We start from the raw sequence: 18834 nt of genomic DNA on the forward strand, positions 1-18834 counted from the left end.
GGAGTGGGAGATCGGTGGGGGAGTGGGAGATCGGGGGGAGTGGGAGGTCGGGGGGAGTGGGACGTCGGCGGGGGGAGTGGGAGATCGGGGGAGTGGGAGATCGGGGGGGAGTGGGAGATCAGGGGGAGTGGGAGATCGGTTGAGAGTGGGAGATCGGGGAGAGTGGGAGATCGGGGGGAGTGGGAGATCGGGGGGAGTGGGAGATCGGGTGGAGTGGGAGGTCGGCGGGGGTAGTGGGAGATCGGGGGGGAGTGGGAGATCGGGGGGAGCGGTTACTTGGTGACAGGAAGTCGGAGATCAGGGGGAGTCGGAGATCGGGGGGAGTGGGAGATCGGTGGGAGAGTGGGAGATCGGAGGGAGTGGGAGATCAGGGGGAGTGGGAGATCGGGGGGGGAGAGGGAGATCGGGGGGAGTGGCAGATCGGGGGGAGTGGGAGATCGGGGGGAGTGGGAGATCGGGGGGTGAGAGGGAGATCGGGGGAGTGGGAGATCGGGGGGATTGGGAGATCGGGGGGGAGTGGGAGATCGGGGGGAGTGGGAGATCGGGGGGGAGTGGGAGATCTGGGGGAGTGGGAGATCAGGGGGGAGTGGGAGATCGGGGGGGGCAGTGGGAGATCGGGGGGCGTGGGAGATTAGGGGGAGTGGGAGATCGGGGGGTGTGGGAGATTGGGGGAAGTGGGAGATCGGGGGGAGTGGGAGATCGGGGGGAGTGGGAGATCGGGGGGGAGTGGGAGATCGGGGGGGGGAGAGGGAGATCGGGGGAGTGGGAGATCGGGGGGATTGGGAGATCGGGGGGGAGTGGGAGATCGGGGGGAGTGGGAGATCGGGGGAGTGGGAGCCCGGGGGTGTGGGTGATCGGGGGGAGGGGGTGATCGGGGGGAGTGGGAGATCGGATGGAGTGGGAGATCGGGGGAGTGGGAGATCGGGGGGAGAGGGAGCTCGGGGCGAGTGGGAGATTGGAGGGTGAACGGGAGATCGGGGGGAGTGGGAGATCGGGGGGAGGTGGGAGATCGGTGGGGATTGGGAGATCGGGGGGAAGTGGGAGATCGGGTTGGAGTGGGAGATTGGGGGAGTGGGAGATTGCGGGGGAGTGGGAGATCGGGTGGGAGTGGGACATCGGGGGGAGTGGAAGATTGGGGGGAGTGGGAGATCGTGGGGAGTGGGAGATCGGGGGGAAGTGGGAGATCGGGGGGGAGCGGGAGATCGGGGTTAGTGAGAGATCGGGGGGAGTGGGAGATTGTGAGATGGGGGGAGTGGGAGATCGGGGGGAGTGAGAGATCGGGGGGAAGTGGGAGATCGGGGGGAGTGGGAGATCGGGGGGAGTGGGAGGTCGGCGGGGGGAGTGGGAGATCGGGGGGGAGTGGGAGATCGGGGGGAACGGTTTCTTGGTGGCAGGAATTCGGAGGTCGAGGGGAGTGGGAGATCAGCGGGAGTGGGAGATCGGGGTTAGTGAGAGATCGGGGGGAGTGGGAGATTGTGGGGAGATTGTCAGATGCGGGGAGTGGGAGATCGGGGGGGAGTGAGAGATGGGGGGAGTGGGAAATCGGGGGGAGTGGGAGATGGGAGAGTGGGAGATGGGGGGAGTGTGAGATCGGGAGGAATGGGAGATCGGGGGGGAGTGGGAGATGGGGGGAGTGGGAGATCGGGGGGAGTGGGAGATCGGGGGGGAGTGGGAGATCGCGGGGAAGTGGGAGATCGGGGGGGAGTGGGAGATCGGGGGAGTGGGAGATCGGGGGGAGTGGGAGATCAGGGGGAGTGGGAGATCGGGGGGCAGTGGGAGGTCGGGGGGAGTGGGAGATCGGGGGGGAGTGGGAGATCGCGGGGAAGTGGGAGATCGGGGGGAGTGGGAAATCGGGGGAGTGGGAGATCGGGGGGAGAGGGAGCTCGGGGCGAGTGGGAGATTGGAGGGTGAGCGGGAGATCGGGGGGAGTGGGAGATCGGGGGGAAGTGGGAGATCAGGGGGGAGTTGGAGATCGGTGGGGATTGGGAGATCGGGGGGAAGTCGGAGATCGGGGGGAGTGGGAGATCGGGGGGGAGTGGGAGATCGGGGTGGAGTGGGACATCGTGGGGAGTGGGAGATCGGGGGGAAGTGGGAGATCGTGGGGGGAGTGGGAGATCGGGGGGGGAGTGGGAGATCGGGGGGTAGTGGGAGATCGGGGGGGGAGTGGGAGAGCGGGGTTAGTGAGAGATCGGGGGGAGTGGGAGATTGTGAGATGGGGGAGTGGGAGATCGGGGGGGAGTGTGAGATCGGGAGGAGTGGGAGATCGGTGGGGAGTGGGAGATCGGGGGGAGTGGGAGATCGGGGGGAGTGGGAGATCGGGGGTGTGGGAGGATCGGGGGGGAGTGGGAGATCAGTGGGGGCGTGGGAGATCGGAGGGGAGTGGGAGATCGGGGAGAGTGGGAGATTGGGGGGAGTGGTTCCTCGGTGGCAGGGAGTCAGAGATCAGGGGGATTCGGAGATCGGGGGGAGTGGGTAGTGGGAGATCGGTGGGGGGAGTGGGAGGTCGGGTGGAGTGGGAGATCGGGGGGAATGGGAGATCGGCGGGGAATGGGAGATCGGCGGGGAGTGGGAAATCGTGGCGGGAGTGGGCGATCGGGGGGGAGTGGGAAATCGGGGGGGAGTGGGAGATCGGGGGGGAGTGGGAGATCGGTGGGACTGGGAGATCGGGGGGAGTGGGAGATCGGGGGAAGTGGGAGATCGGAGGGAGTGGGAGATCGGAGGGAGTGGGAGATCGGAGGGAGTGGGAGATCGGGGGCTAGTGGGAGATCGGGGGCTAGTGGGAGATCGGGGTGAGTGGGAGATCGGGGAGGAGTGGGAGATCGGTGGGAGTGGGAGATCGGGGGGGAGTGGGAGATCGGGGGGAGTGGGAGATCGGGGGGGAGTGGGAGATCGCGGGGAAGTGGGAGATCGGGGCGGAGTGGGAGATCGGGGGTGAGTGGGAGTTCAGGGGGAGTGGGAGATCGGGGGGAGTGGGAGATCGGGGGGAGTTTGAGATCGGGGGGAGTGGGAGATCGGCGGGGAGTGGGAGGATCATGGGGGAGTGGGAGATCGGTGGGGGAGTGGGAGATCGGGGGGAGTGGGAGATCGGGGGGAGTGGGAGGTCGGGGGGAGTGGGACGTCGGCGGGGGGAGTGGGAGATCGGGGGGGAGTGGGAGATCGCGGGGGAGTGGGAGATCGGGGGGGAGTGGGAGATCGGGGGGGAGTGGGAGATCGGGGGGAGTGGGAGATCGGGGGGAGTGGGAGATCGGGGGAGTGGGAGATCGGGGGGGAGTGGGAGATCGGGGCTGAGTAGGAGATCGGGGGGGAGTGGGAGATCAGGGGGAGTGGGAGATCGGTTGAGAGTGGGAGATCGGGGGGAGTGGGAGATCGGGGGGAGTGGGAGATCGGGGGGAGTGGGAGATCGGTGGGGGAGTGGGAGATCGGGGGGAGTGGGAGGTCGGGGGGAGTGGGATGTCGGCGGGGGGAGTGGGAGATCGGGGGGGAGTGGGAGATCGCGGGGGAGTGGGAGATCGGGGGGGAGTGGGAGATCGGGGGAGTGGGAGATCGGGGGGGAGTGGGAGATCGGGGCTGAGTAGGAGATCGGGGGTGAGTGGGAGATCAGGGGGAGTGGGAGATCGGTTGAGAGTGGGAGATCGGGGGGAGTGGGAGATCGGGGGGAGTGGGAGATCGGGTGGAGTGGGAGGTCGGCGGGGGGAGTGGGAGATCGGGGGGGAGTGGGAGATCGGGGGGAGCGGTTACTTGGTGACAGGAAGTCGGAGATCAGGGGGAGTGGGAGATCGGGGGGAGTGGGAGATCGGTGGGAGAGTGGGAGATCGGAGGGAGTGGGAGATCGGGGGTAGTGGGAGATCGGGGGGGGGAGAGGGAGATCGGGGGGAGTGGCAGATCGGGGGGAGTGGGAGATCGGGGGGAGTGGGAGATCGGGGGGAGTGGGAGATCGGGGGAGAGGGAGATCGGGGGAGTGGGAGATCGGGGGGATTGGGAGATCGGGGGGGAGTGGGAGATCGGGGGGAGTGGGAGATCGGGGGGGAGTGGGAGATCGGGGGGAGTGGGAGATCGGGGGAGTGGGAGATCTGGGGGAGTGGGAGATCAGGGGGGAGTGGGAGATCGGGGGGGGCAGTGGGAGATCGGGGGGCAGTGGGAGATCGGGGGGAGTGGGAGATCGGGGGGGAGTGGGAGATCGGGGGGGGTGAGGGAGATCGGGGGAGTGGGAGATCGGGGGGATTGGGAGATCGGGGGGGAGTGGGAGATCGGGGGGAGTGGGAGATCGGGGGAGGCAGTGGGAGATCGGGGGGCGTGGGAGATCGGGGGTAGTGGGAGATTGGGGGAGAGGGAGATCGGGGGAGTGGGAGATCGGGGGGATTGGGAGATCGGGGGAATGGGAGATCGGGGGGAGTGGGAGATCGGGGGGGAGTGGGAGATCGGGGGAGTGGGAGATCTGGGGTAGTGGGAGATCAGGGGGGAGTGGGAGATCGGGGGGTGCAGTGGGAGATCGGGGTGCAGTGGGAGATCGGGGGGAGTGGGAGATCGGGGGGGAGTGGGAGATTGGGGGGGAGAGGGAGATCGGGGGAGTGGGAGATCGGGGGGATTGGGAGATCGGGGGTGAGTGGGAGATCGGGGGGAGTGGGAGATCGGGGGAGGCAGTGGGAGATCGGGGGGCGTGGGAGATCGGGGGAGTGGGAGATCGGGGGGAGTGGGAGATTAGGGGGAGTGGGAGATCGGGGGGAGTGGGAGATCGGGGGGAGTGGGAGATCGGGGGGAGTGGGAGATCGGGGGGGAGTGGGAGATCGGGGGGGGGAGAGGGAGATCGGGGGAGTGGGAGATCGGGGGGATTGGGAGATCGGGGGGGAGTGGGAGATCGGGGGGAGTGGGAGATCGGGGGAGTGGGAGCCCGGGGGTGTGGGAGATCGTGGGGAGTGGGAGATCGGGGGGAAGTGGGAGATCGGGGGGGAGCGGGAGATCGGGGTTAGTGAGAGATCGGGGGGAGTGGGAGATTGTGAGATGGGGGAGTGGGAGATCGGGGGGAGTGAGAGATCGGGGGGAAGTGGGAGATCGGGGGGAGTGGGAGGTCGGCGGGGGGAGTGGGAGATCGGGGGGGAGTGGGAGATCGGGGGGAACGGTTTCTTGGTGGCAGGAAGTCGGAGATCAGGGGGAGTCGGAGATCGGGGGGAGTGGGAGATCAGCGGGAGTGGGAGATCGGGGTTAGTGAGAGATCGGGGGGAGTGGGAGATTGTGGTGTGATTGTCAGATGCGGGGAGTGGGAGATTGGGGGGGAGTGAGAGATCGGGGGGGAGTGGGAAATCGGGGGGAGTGGGAGATCGTGGGGGGAGTTGGAGATCGTGGGGAGAGTGGGAGATGGGGGGAGTGTGAGATCGGGAGGAATGGGAGATCGGGGGGGAGTGGGAGATGGGGGGAGTGGGAGATCGGGGGAGTGGGAGGATCGGGGGGAAGTGGGAGATCGGGGGGGAGTGGGAGATCGGGGAGAGTGGGAGATCGGGAGGAGTGGGAGATCGGGGGGAGCGGTTTCTCGGTGGCAGGGAGTCAGAGATCAGGGGGAGTCGGAGATCGGGGGGAGTGGGAGATCGGTGGGGGGAGTGGGAGATCGGGGGCAATGGGAGATCGGCAGGGAATGGGAGATCGGCGGGGAGTGGGAGATCGTGGCGGGAGTGGGAGATCGGGGGGGAGTGGCAAATCGGGGGTGGTGTGGGAGATCAGTGGGAGATCGCGGGGGAGATCAGATCTTGTGGATAGTCCGATCGTGGGTGGAGAAGTTGTTGGGCCGTGTTGGTTGGTGGGGCGGTGGGAGCACTCCTAATGCTCCTGGCCCACAATCAGTGCTGGAAAGCTGGATCTGCTGGATCCGGCCCTTCTCGCTTCGCTTCAGCTGCCGGGTTTCCCGAGGCCTGGGAAACTTGGCCTGCCATGGTAAAATCAGGTACTGAAATAAAACCTTATGCATGGAGCCTCAGTAATATATTTAAATGACTGGCCCACCTCTGGAGAGCCGGTTGATCCCCAACTGAAGTCCATTAAAACCGGAAGTGGAAGCTTTGGGATCAGGCTTCCTCCTATTTATATTTTTAACACCCCACCTGTCCTTGGGGGTTGAATATCCCCCCCGCCCTCCCCGCCAAAGTCAGCATCCTGGTCAGGTGCAGGACCAGCTGGACACCGAGGAAAACTCTTCTCTACCACAACCATCGCAAGAAAACCAACGTTGACTCTTTCATTTTCCACAACACCAACATTCACGACATTTCTGAGGAAGACTGCCAATTGGGAAAGGTGTAGTATTTTCCTGGGATTGACTCATGCTAACAAGGGACTCGGCTTTGACTGGCAAAACTCACTTCATCAGAATGATTGGATCCAGCTGCAGAAACCTGTTGTAACTTACCGTTCCAACATTGCAACTCACATTTTAAATGCTCAGCTGGACTCACGGCCAATAACATCCAAGTGTTTTTCCTTTCTGCGATGTACCATCCGATCACTTGGGCCAAACAAAGTTTAAATCCAAGTTCCCATTACTTTGCAGATGCCTTGAGTTGCTGATAAAAAGTAAAAAGAAAGACTTGCATTTATACAACGCCTTTCACGACCACTGGACGTCCCAAAGCGCTTTACAGCCAATGAAGAACTTTATTTGAAGTGTAGTCACTGTTGTAATGTAGAAAACACTGCAGCCAATTTGCGCCGAGCAAGATCCTGCAAACAGCAATGTGATAATGATCAGATAATCTGTTTTAGTGATGTTGATTGAGGGATAAATAAATCCAGGACACCCTGGAGAACACCTCGGCTAATCTTCGAAATAGTGGCCGTGAGATCCTTTACATCCACCTGAGAGAACAGACGGGCCTCGGGTTAAGGTCTCATCCGAAAGACGGCACCTCCGACAGTGCGGCGCTCCCTCAGTACCGCACTGCGAGTGTCAGCCCAAATTTTGTGTTCAAATCTCTGGAGTGGGACTTGAACCCACAACCTTACATAAGAACATAAGACATAGGAGCAGGAGGAGGTCATTTGGCCCCTCGAGCCTGCTCCACCATTCAATACGATCATGGCTGATTTGATCTTGGCCTCAACTCCACTTCCCTGCCCGCTCCCCATAACCCTCGACTCCCTTATCGTTCAACAATCTGTCTATCTCCACCTTAAATATATTCAATGACTCCGCCTCCGCAGCTCCCTGGGGAAGAGAGTTCCAAAGATTCACGACCCTCTGAGAGAGGAAATTCCTCCTCATTTCCGATTTAAAAAGGTTCACCCTTATTCTGAAATTATGCCCCCTAGTTCTAGATTCCCCCATGAGGGGAAACATCCTCTCTGCACCTACCCTGTCAAGCCCCTTCAGAATCTTATATGTTTCTATAAGATCCCCTCTCATTCTTCTAAACTCCAATGGGTATCGGCCCAACCTTTCCTCATAAGACAACCCCTTCATCCCAGGAATCAACCTCGTGAACTTTCTCTGAACTGCCTCCAATGCAAGTATATCCTTCCTTAAATAAGGAGACCAAAACTGTACGCAGTACTCCAGGTGTGGTCTCACCAATGCCCTGTACAGCTGTAACAGGACTTCCCTACTTTTATACTCCATTCCCTTTGCAATACAGGCCAACATTTCATTTGCCTTCCTAATTACTTGCTGTACCTGCATGCTAACTTTTTGTGATTCATGTACAAGGACCCCCAGATCCCTCTGTACCTCAGCATTTTGTAATCTCTCCCCATTTAAATAATAATTTGCTTTTTTATTTTTCCTACCAAAGTGGATAACCTCGCATTTTCCCACATTATACTCCATCTGCCAGATTTTTGCCCACTCACTTAGCCTATCTATATCCCTTTGGAGATTCTTTGCATCCTCCACACAATTTGCTTTCCCACCTATCTTTGTATCATCAGCAAATTTGGCTACATTAAACTCGGTCCCTTCATCCAAGTCATTCTGAGGCGAGAGCGCTGCCCACTGAGCCACGGCTGACACAGCTGAGGCAGCAGTTCATTCCAAATCGGCAGGCCCGTGACCTTTAAAAGAGGTCCAAACAATGACTAAGAAATGTAAGAGCAAATAGGACTGAGCTGCCTGGGCTTTGACAGCCAGCTTGCCCAAGGCCTGATTGCCAATGGCAACTGTTCGGACGCTCCTGCTCTCAATGACGTGTGCGGAGTGCTGGGTGTTTGATGGGAAGCGAAGAATCACATGCAAAACCAGATACCAACTGACAGCACGATCTGTCTCACTTGGTATCGTGTGCATACGTTTGCAGAGCTTTACAAACCAAAAGACAGATCCTAGCCCTTGAAGTTGCACTGTACAGGTATTAGCATAGGGACACCATTAAAGCAGCGGATGAATATGATTCGAGGTGTTCGGAACGATCAAAGGATTTGACAGGGTAGATACGGAGAAACTATTTCCTCTGGTGGGGGGGAAGACTCCAGAGCAAGGGAACATAATCTTAAAATTAGAGCCAGGCCACTCAGGGGTGTTGTCAGGAAGCACTTCTTCACATAAAGGGTAGTAGAAATCTGGAACTCTCCTCCCCCTAAAGGCCATGGATGCTGGGGGTCAGTTGGAGCTTTCAAGACTGAGATCGCTAGACTTTTATTGGGTGAGGGTATCAAGGGATATGGAGCAAAGGCGAGTAAATGGAGTTCAGCTCCAGATCAGCCTTGATCTAATGGAACGGCGGAACAGGCACGAGGGGCTGAATGGCCTCCTCCTGTTCCGATGTCACTATGAAAGAATTGCCTACAAGCACATTAGACACTCGCACACTAATGCCCCCACAGTGCAGATTCAAGACCAACAACGCGCTACTCTAATGGCTGATGCGTTTGACTGTGGGAGCTGGAATCCAAGACCTCAGGATTGCGGAAGAAGCATGTTTCTCCTAAAGAGGCTTTCTCCCCGAGGGAGGCAGGCTCACCAGGCTTACCCTGTAAACCCCCACCCTCCCCCAAAGCTTGACGGGGAAGAGTCACAGAATCGTACAGCACAGAAGGAGGCCATTCGGCCCATCATGCCTGTGCCAGCTGTCCAATTAGTCCCACTCCCTTTACTCTCTCCCCATAGCCCCACAGCTTTCTCCCATTCAAGTATTTATCCAATTCTCCTTTTGAAAGTTCCTATTGAATCTGCTTCCACCATCCGTGCAGGCAGCGTGCTCCAGATCATAACAACTCGAAATAGTGGCCACGGGATCTTTTACCTCCACCTGAGAGAGAAGACGGGGCTTCGGTTTAACGTCTCGGCCGAAAGCCGGCCCCTCTGACAGTGCGGCACTCCCTCAGTACCGTACTGGGAGTGTCAGTCTGGATTATGCGCTCAAGTCTCCGGAGTGGGACTTGAACCCACGACCACTCAAAGGTGAGAGTGTGGCCCACTGAGACACGGCTGACCAACAAGCACGGTCTGGTTTGTAAGGAGAGTCCATCAAAATAATAAAGCAATTCTCGACCTTCCTTCTTTTAACTTCACAGAAATCACAGAAATCACAGAAACCCCACAGTGCAGATAGAGGCCATTTCGGCCCATCGAGCCTGCACCGACACATATCCCACCCGATCCCCGTAACCCCACGTATTTAATCCCCCTAACACTAAGGGTCAATTTATCATAGCCAATCAACCTAACCCGCACATCTTTGGACTGTGGGAGGAAACCGGAGCACCCGGAGGAAACCCACGCAAACACGGGGAGAATGTGCAAACTCCACACAGACAGTCGCCCGAGGCCGGATTCGAACCCGGGTCCCTGGCGCTGTGAGGCAACAGTGCTAACCACTACGCCACCGTGCTGCCCTTGTCTGCACTTGTTTCCTTTTCAGGACACTCACGGAGCAACACAACTCCTCGAGATGTTTTTACCATGATCCACCTACAGCTTATTTTGTTTTTTACGAGCCCCCCTTCCCACGCTCTTTGGATACAGCTCACCCAGCTGGCAGCCTCACAGATGCTGCAGCAGACACTCGAAGGCCCAGCGAGAGAGAGAGAGAGACAGGGAGGCTGGTCACTTCAAAAACAATCCAATCCCCTCGGACAGACACCCACACTTTCGCAGCACGACGACACCCTGGAGAGGCAGCCTTCTGCGAATACGCTCCACGCTGGGACAGCCAGCAAGCCTTTCTTTCAGCTTTTCAAGAGCTGGGTCAGGGCAATGGTTGTTGCCTGAGAATTGTGTAGAACTCTACAGCACAGAAACAGGCCATTCGGCCCAACTGGTCAGTGAACCGGTTGGGTTTTTATCACAGTCTGGCAGTTTTCATGGTTATTTTCCCACCAATTACTGGATTTCTATGAACGTAATTTCACAACGTGACACGGTGAGAATTGCTAGTCCTGTCCTATAGGCACTCGGCTACCCTTGCCCTCTGGTTAACAGCTTGGTGCAGATTTCAGATTTAGAAACGGCATTTAAGGGAAACTCTCCACTGCTTCTCTCTCCCCTCCTGAGATGAATTCCATTTTTCTTGTGGGAGGAGGGGCTGGAAACAGAAACTGACAAACATTGAAACTTTCATCCCAATGGAAGGTTCCAGCAGTTTCTTTATTCTGAGGCTGCTCCTTCTCATTTTTTTCCAGATGTTTCCCCTTTTTTTGGTGTGTCCCCCCCCCGTCCCCCTCCCGCCGAGCCATGACCCTTCAGCCAGGGGAGGGTTGGCTCTGGAACTGGAGCTGGGAATCCAGAGGTCCGGAGTTCAACTCCCATCAGAGCAAGTTTTGTCACGGAAACCAATAAATCTGGTAATCTGTGGGCAAGGCGGGAAAGAAAAGAAAGACTTTCACAACCTGAAGACGTCCCAAAGCGCTTTACTGCCAATGAAGTGTTTTTTATTAATGTCCCACAAACAGCAATGTGATAATGACCAGATCACCTCTGTTTTAGTGATGTTGGTTGAGGGATAAATATTGGCCCAGGACACTGGGGATAACTCCCCCTGCTCTTCTTCCAAATAGTGCGGTGGGATCTTTTACATCCACCTGAGAGAGCAGACGGGGGCCTCGGTTTTAACGTCTCATCTGAGAGACAGCACCTCCGACAGTGCGGCGCTCCCTCAGTACCGCACTGGGAGTGTCAGCCTGGATTGTTGTGCTCAAGTCTCTGGAGCGAAACTGGAACCCACAACCTTCTGACTCAGAGGCGAGAGCGCTGCCCACCGAGCCACGGAAAGGAGACTGTCGCACCTACCTGCTCCGGCAGACACGGAGACCCAGTCCGAACCACGTGATTGACTAGGGATGGGAAATAAATGTGCGTAGAATGGGCAGAAGCACAGCCTGGACATGGAGTGTGCTTGAGTGGGTGGATTAAGCATGATTGCCCCCTTAAAGGGGCAGGCCGTGTAAAGCATATGATTTGGAGAATATAAAACATACAGCGCTCAGAATTGGCCCATCTGGACTCCGATTGGGTTGGGCTTGTTCCGAGTCCCTCCTCCTCCGAGCAGACTGCTGTGTGACTGACTGTGAATGGGAGGGGGGAGGTGAAAGGGTTAATCCCCTGTCTGGTATCAGGCTGTCAGTACCTCACTATGAATGGCAGAAGGGAGGCAAAAGGGGAAGCGGTGGGGTCATCCAACAGCCTGTCTTTTAAGGAAGTGACTTTCTGCATCATCCACAGTGCAGACGTCACCAGCTGAACACAATCCACGCTACGTTTAACATTTAACTGGCCTAAATTCTACCAGTTTGCCCACTCCTGGAGCACAGCTGTCCCCACTCCTGGAGCTTCACTGTCCCACTCCTGGAGCACAACTGTCCCCACTCCTGGAGCTCAGCTGTCCCCACTCCTGGAGCTTCACTGTCCCACTTCTGGAGCACAACTGACACCACTCCTGGAGCACAGCTGTCCCCACTCCTGGAGCATACCTGTCCCCACTCCTGGAGCTCTACTGTCCCCACTCCTGGAGCACAACTGTCCCCACTCCTGGAGCACAGCTGTCCCTACTCCTGGAGCTCTACTGTCCCCACTCCTGGAGCAAAACTGTCCCCACTCCTGGAGCAAAACTGTCCCCACTCCTGGAGCAAAACTGTCCCCACTCCTGGAGCACAACTGTCCCCACTCCTGGAGCACAGCTGTCCCCACTCCTGGAGCTCCACTGTCCCGACTCCTGGAGCAAAACTGTCCCCACTCCTGGAGCACAACTTTCCCCACTCCTGGAGCTTCACTGTCCCCACTCCTGCAGCACAACTGTCCCCACTCCTGGAGCAAAACTGTCCCCACCCCTGGAGCAAAACTGTCCCCACTCCTGGAGCAATACTGTCCCCACTCCTGGAGCTCTACTGTCCCCACTCCTGGAGCTCCACTGTCCCCACTCCTGGAGCTCTACTGTCCCCAGTCCTGGAGCAAAACTGTCCCCACCCCTGGAGCAAAATTGTCCCCACTCCTGGAGCTCTACTGTCCCCACTCCTGCAGCACAACTGTCCCCACTCCTGGAGCTCTACTGTCCCCACTCCTGGAGCACAACTGTCCCCACTCCTGGAGCACAACTGTCCCCACTCCTGGAGCTCTACTGTCCCCACTCCTGGAGCTTCACTCTCCCCACTCCTGGAGCTCTACTGTCCCCACTCCTGGAGCACAACTGTCCCCACTCCTGGAGCTCTACTGTCCCCACTCCTGGAGCTTCACTCTCCCCACTCCTGGAGCTCTACTGTCCCCACTCCTGCAGCACAACTGTTCCCACTCCTGGAGCACAGCTGTCCCCACTCCTGGAGCACAGCTGTCCCCAATCCTGGAGCTCTACTGTCCCCACTCCTGCAGCACAACTTTCCCCACTCCTGGAGCACTGCTGTCCCCACTCCTGGAGCAGAGCTGTCCCCACTCCTGGAGCACAGCTGTCCCCACTCCTGGAGCACAACTGTCTCCACTCCTGGAGCACAACTGTCCCCACTCCTGGAGCACAGCTGTTTCCACTCCTGGAGCAAAGCTGTTCCCACTCCTGGAGTACAACTGTCCCCACTCCTGGAGCTCTACTGTCCCACTCCTGGAGCACAACTGTCCCCACTCCTGGAGCACAGCTGTCTCCACTCCTGGAGCACAGCTGTCTCCACTCCTGGAGCACAGCTGTCCCCACTCCTGCAGCACAACTGTCCCCACTCCTGCAGCACAACTGTCCCACTCCTGGAGCACAGCTGTCCCCACCCCTGGAGCACAGCTGTCCCCACTCCTGGAGCACAACTGTCCCCACTCCTGCAGCACAACTGTCCCCACTCCTGGAGCACAGCTGACCCCACTCCTGGAGCAGAGCTGTCCCCACTCCTGGAGCACAACTGTCCCCACTCCTGCAGCACAACTGTCCCCACTCCTGCAGCACAACTGTCCCACTCCTGGAGCACAGCTGTCCCCAATCCTGGAGCACAACTGTTCCCACTCCTGGAGCACAACTGTCCCCACTCCTGGAGCACAACCGTCCCCACTCCTGGAGCACAACCGTCCCCACTCCTGGAGCACAACTGTCCCCGCTCCTGGAGCTCTACTGTCCCCACACCTGGAGCTCAGCTGTCCCCACTCCTGGAGCACAACTGACCCCACTCCTGGAGCACAGCTCTCCCCACTCCTGGAGCACAACTGTCCACACTCCTGGAGCACCACTGTCCCCACTCCTGGAGCATAGCTGTCCCACTCCTGGAGCTCAGCTGTCCCCACTCCTGGAGCACAGCTGTCCCCACTCCTGGAGCACAACTGTCCCGACCCCTGGAGCTTCACTGTCCCCACTCCTGGAGCACAGCTGTCTCCACTCCTGGAGCACAGTTGTCCCCACTCCTGGAGCACAACAGTCCCCACTCCTGGAGCACAACTGTCCCCACTCCTGGAGCACAACTGTCCCCACTCCTGGAGCACAACTGTCCCCACTCCTGGATCACAACTGTCCCCACTCCTGGAGGACAACTGTCCCCACTCCTGGAGCACAGCTGTCCCCACTCCTGGAGCACAACTGTCCCCAATCCTGGAGCACAGCTGTCCCCACTCTTGGAGCACAGCTGTCCCCACTCCTGGAGCACAGCTGTCCCCACTCCTGGAGCACCACTGTCATCACTCCTGGAGCACAACTGTCCTCACTCGTGGAGCACAACTGTCCCCACTCCTGGAGCACAGCTGTCTCCACTCCTGGAGCTTCACTGTCCCCACTCCTGGAGCTCCACTGTCCCCACTCCTGGAGCACAACTGACCTCACTCCTGGAGCACAACTGTCCCCACTCCTGGAGCACAACTGACCCCACTCCTGGAGCGCAGCTGTCCCCACTCCTGGAGCACAACTGTCCCCACTCCTGGAGCACAGCTGTCCCCACTCCTGGAGCACAACTGTCACCACTCCTGGAGCACAACTGTCCCCACTCCTGGAGCACAACTGTCCCCACTCCTGGATCACAACTGTCCCCACTCCTGGAGGACAACTGTCCCCACTCCTGGAGCACAGCTGTCCCCACTCCTGGAGCACAACTGTCCCCAATCCTGGAGCACAGCTGTCCCCACTCTTGGAGCACAGCTGTCCCCACTCCTGGAGCACAGCTGTCCCCACTCCTGGAGCACCACTGTCCTCACTCGTGGAGCACAACTGTCCCCACTCCTGGATCACAACTGTCCCCACTCCTGGAGGACAACTGTCCCCACTCCTGGAGCACAACTGTCCCCACTCCTGGAGCACAACTGTCCCACTCCTGGAGCACAACTGTCCCCACTCCTGGAGCACAACTGTCCACACTCCTGGAGCATAGCTGTCCCCACTCCTGGAGCACAACTGTCCTCACTCCTGGAGCACAACTGTCCCCACTCCTGGAGCAGAACTCTCCCCACTCCTGGAGCACAACTGTCCCCACTCCTGGAGCAGAACTCTCCCCACTCCTGGAGCACAACTGTCCCCACTCCTGGAGCACAACTGTCCCCAGTCCTGGAGCTCCACTGTCCCCAATCCTGGAGCACAGCTGTCCCCACACCTGGAGCACAGCTGTCCCCACTCCTGGAGCACAACTGTCCCCACTCCTGAAGCACAGCTGTCCCCAGTCCTTGAGCACAAGTGTCCTCACTCCTGGAGCACAACTGTCCTCACTCCTGGAGCACAACTGTCCCCACTCCTGGAGCACAGCTGTCCCCACTCCTGGAGCACAACTATCCCCACTCCTGGAGCACAGCTGTCCCCACTCCTGGAACACAGCTGCCCCCACTCCTGGAGCACAACTGTCCTCACTCATGGAGCACAACTGTCCTCACTCCTGGAACACAACTGTCCTCACTCCTGGAGCACAACTGTCCTCACTCCTGGAGCACAACAGTCCCCACTCCTGGAGCACAACTGTCCCCACTCCTGGAGCTCCACTGTCCCCACTCCTGGAGCACAACTGACCTCACTCCTGGAGCACTGCTGTCCCCACTCCTGGAGCACAACTGACCTCACTCCTGGAGCTCCACTATCCCCACTCCTGGAGCACAACTGACCTCACTCCTCGAGCACAGCTGTCCCCACTCCTGGAGCACAACTGTCCCCACTCCTGGAGCACAACTGACCCCACTCCTGGAGCACAACTGTCCCCACTCCTGGAGCTCCACTGTCCCCACTCCTGGAGCACAACTGTCCCCACTCCTGGAGCTCCACTGTCTCCACTCCTGGAGCACAACTGACCCCACTCCTGGAGCACAGCTGTCCCCACTCCTGGAGCACAACTGTCCCCACTCCTGGAGCACAACTTTCCCCACTCCTGGAGCACAGCTGTCCCCACTCCTGGAGCACAACTGTCCCCACTCCTGGAGCACTGCTGTCCCCACTCCTGGAGCACAGCTGTCCGCACTCCTGGAGCACAACTGTCCCCACTCCTGGAGCTCCACTATCCCCACTCCTGGAGCACAACTGACCCCACTCCTGGAGCTCCACTGTCCTCACTCCTGGAGCACAGCTGTCCCCACTCCTGGTGCACAGCTGTCCCCACTCCTGGAGCACAACTGTCCCCACTCCTGGAGTTCCACTATCCCCACTCCTGGAGCACAACTGTCCCCACTCCTGGAGCTCCACTGTCCCCACTCCTGGAGCACAACTTTCCCCACTCCTGGAGCACTGCAGTCCCCACTCCTGGTGCACAGCTGTCCCCACCCCTGGAGCACAACTGACCCCACTCCTGGAGCACTGTCCCCACTCCTGGAGCACAGCTGTCCCCACTCCTGGAGCTCCACTGTCCCCAGTCCTGGACCACAACTTTCCCCACTCCTGGTGCACAGCTGTCCCCACTCCTGGAGCACAACTGTCCCCACTCCTGGAGCACAACTGTCCCCACTCCTGGCGCACAACTTTCCCCACTCTTGGAGCAGTGCTGTCCCCACTCCTGGTGCACAGCTGTCCCCACTCCTGGAGCACAACTTTCCCCACTCCTGGTGCACAGCTGTCCCCACTCCTGGTGCACAGCTGTCCCCACTCCTGGAGCACAACTGTCCCCACTCCTGGAGCACAACTGTCCCCACTCCTGGAGCACAACTGTCCCCACTCCTGGAGCACAACTGTCCCCATTCCTGACTTGCAATTTCACTACCTCAGGATGTCTCAACGTGCTTTACAGCCAATGAAGTACTTTTTTGAATTGTGGTCAATGTTGTAATGTAGGAAACGCGGCATCCAATTTACACACAGCAATGTCCCACAAACAGCAATGTGATAAATGAGCAGATAATCTCTTTTTATTCATGTTGATTGAGGGATACATTTTGGCCCCGGGACACCGGGGGAGAACTCCCCTGTTTGTCTTTGAAATAATGGCCGTGGGATCTTTTACGTCCACCTGAGGGAGCAGACCAGGCCTCGGTTTAATGTCTCAACCCAAAGTTCAGTGCAGTGGTTCCCTCAGTACTGCCCCTCCGACAGCGCAGCGCTCCCTCAGTCCCGCACTGGGAGTGTCAACCTGGATTATGGGCTCAAGTCTCTGGAGTGGGACTCGAACCCACAACCGCCTGCCTCAGAGGCGAGAGTGCTACCCACTGAGCCACGGCTGACACCGTACATTCGAAGAAAATTAACGTTTGGTGTGTGCGGACACATAACCTCTGACATGAATCTTGTCATTCATGTGGAAATGACTTATGAAATAATACTGGGCGGCCTGCTGGTGGTGCTGTCCAGGGAGAGTATAAATACTCGGGCATGGGCCCAGCTTGCTCGGGACATTCTTTAACAGGAACTAGTGAAGGACACAACTAGATCTCCATGTTGTAAAACAGTTGATTAAAGCTTTGTTTAACGCTTAGACCAAGTGCCTAGTAGTTTTCTTATGTCAACCTCCATGTATACGCACGTTATTCGGAGGAGTTTCCCACCAATAGGAACACAATGCCACTGTGCAACATTCACAGTGCTAGGCCTCGATTAAGGCACCAACACCGGCTGTAAACGTGGTGCTCAACCTAAACTTCTCAAGAACATTGCGGGATAAAATCAATGCACGGAAAAATCCGGTGCTGGGAGTGAAGAAGTGGGATTTTCACCCCAACGTCCATGGCTTTCTGTGAAAACTATCTCAACACTTTGCGAACCAGCCAACTGGGATTTGTACTTTTCTATTTCCCTTAGTCTAATATCTGTGCTTTCCAAAGTCCGTCTGTGGACCCAATGGATGGGCCAAAAAGAGCGAGGAATCGAGCAGCCATCTTGTTCAACGAACCTGAGCCTAAGGATTTAGTCAATGCAGTGAGATTTTCTTCCACTGATAATCGATGATAAATAGGGTTGGATTGCAGAGCTTTCAATGTCTAATAGACCGACACTCCTGCTGCGAGGGGAAATAAAAAAAAAAAACACGTAAATACATATATTGTTGCACTGGGACCTGGCTCTGAACTCTAGCACCTCGAGCGGAAAAAGATGAGGTAATGAAGGAAGGTAGAAAAACAGGGTTCCTGTCGATAAATAGGATAATAGCATTCCCAGGCTTGGTCCTCGCCTCTTATAAGCAGTGTGGCTAGCTGCCATGTTGTAGTAAACTGGGCCCTTGCATCATTAACTGGAGAGGTCTTTCATCTTCGGCCCAGAATTTTATTTCAGGAGGTCATGGATCACTTTTGGAACCCTTTAAGAAATAAGTTGTCACTCTGATGGTTTAAAGAACCAGCTGGTTGCTTGGAGAGCTTTGTATTTTTCTAATATTTTTGGGGGGGAAGCTTGACGTTTGTTTTTATTTTCTGGTGACCTTTCAGAATGGTCCCAGATCGTTAATACTAGCTTTATGTTCATGGAACTCATAAATCGGGGACAGGACACAAATCCCAGCTGGGAACATAAACAACCATCCTCTTTAGATCAAGACGGACTTCCCTTCATCGCATTCTTTCAGTCCCCCGCCGCCCCCTCAGTTTTCTCCCTCCTCACCGGCGGGTACAGTTCCCTGGGTGCTGAAATATCCCGTACATCACACCAGTGTCTATTCTTCACCTATAAGCCTACAAAGAAAAGGAAGAAGTTGGAGCTATACAGCACCGTTCACCATCTCAGGACATCCCAGAGAGCTTCACAGACCATCAAATACTTTCAGAAGTGTCGTCACTGTTGTAATGTGGGAAACGCAGCAGTGAAGTAAGGAAAGACATGGAACTTCCCGCTGGAGACCTTGTGGGCCAGGAGGAGCAGAAGGGGGAGCAGGGGGAGCAGGAGGAGGAGCAGGGGGAGCAGAGGGGGAGGAGCAGGAGGAGGAGAGCAGGGGGACCAGGGGGAGGAGCAGCGGGAGCAAGAGGAGCAGGAGGAGGAGAAGGTGGAAGAGGAGGAGGAGGAGGAGGAGGCAGAGGAGGAGGAGGAGGAGGAGGAGGAGGAGGAGGAGGAGGAGGAGGAGGAGGAGGAGGAGGAGGAGGAG

General features: G+C 57.9%; 1 pseudogene across 1 annotated transcript in view; it reads right to left on the reverse strand.

Annotated features, from left to right (window-relative positions):
• Positions 1 to 18834, reverse strand: part of LOC147096259 (butyrophilin-like protein 2) — a 397171-nt pseudogene that overhangs the window by 84340 nt on the left and 293997 nt on the right. The window lies entirely within an intron of this gene.

The sequence above is a fragment of the Somniosus microcephalus genome, unplaced genomic scaffold (assembly GCF_052327205.1).
Source record: "Somniosus microcephalus isolate GS21.2 unplaced genomic scaffold, FLI_Smic_1.0 unresolved_chr1, whole genome shotgun sequence".
NCBI lineage: Eukaryota > Metazoa > Chordata > Chondrichthyes > Squaliformes > Somniosidae > Somniosus > Somniosus microcephalus.